General features: G+C 39.5%; 1 pseudogene; it reads left to right on the forward strand.

The window, feature by feature from the left end:
• Positions 1-344, forward strand: part of LOC100942048 — a 1,362-nt pseudogene extending 1,018 nt beyond the window's left edge.
• Positions 345-772: the final 428 nt, after the last annotated feature.

The raw sequence follows: 772 nt of genomic DNA on the forward strand, positions 1-772 counted from the left end.
AGAAAGAAAGAAAGAAAGAAAGAAAGAAAGAAAGAGAAAGAAAGAAAGAAAGAAAGAAAGAAAGAAAAGAAAGAAAGAAAGAAAAGAAAGAAAGAAAGAAAAGAAAGAAAGAAAGAAAAGAAAGAAAAGAAAGAAAAGAAAGAAAAGAAAGAAAAGAAAGAAAAGAAAGAAAAGAAAGAAAGAAAGAAAGAAGTGAATCTGATGTTATGAGTTCTGGTAGGAATTTTCCAAATTGAACAAATCTTCCAAGAAATCCATCCATACCCTATTATGAAGCACAGATCATTGCTTTTGAGATGTGGATATATTCAGCTAACAAGCAACTTTCAAGATCTGGATTTTAGGTCAGGAATGGTGGCTCACACCTGTAATCCTAGCACTCTGGGAGGCTGAGGTGGGTGAATTGCCTGAGCTCACAAGTTTGAGACAAACCTGAGCCAGAGCTAGACCTCATCTCTAAAAATAGCTGGGTGTTGTGGTGGGCACCTGTAGTCCCACCTACTTGGGAGGCTGAGGAAAGAGGATCAATTAAGCCCAAAAGTTTGAGGTTTCTGTGAGCTGTGATGCCATGACAATCTACCCAGGGCAACATAGTGAGACTCTGTCTCAAAAAACAAACAAACAACAACAAAAAAAAAAATAGTCGGGTGTTATGGCAGATGCCTGTAGTCCCAGCTACTCAGGAGGCTGAAGTAGGAGGATGGATTCATCCCAAGAATTTGAGGTTGCTGTGAGCTATGATGATGCCACAGAACTCCACCCAGGGTGACAG

Source organism: Otolemur garnettii, unplaced genomic scaffold (assembly GCF_000181295.1).
Source record: "Otolemur garnettii isolate 467f Iridium unplaced genomic scaffold, OtoGar3 scaffold00248, whole genome shotgun sequence".
Classification (NCBI taxonomy): domain Eukaryota; kingdom Metazoa; phylum Chordata; class Mammalia; order Primates; family Galagidae; genus Otolemur; species Otolemur garnettii.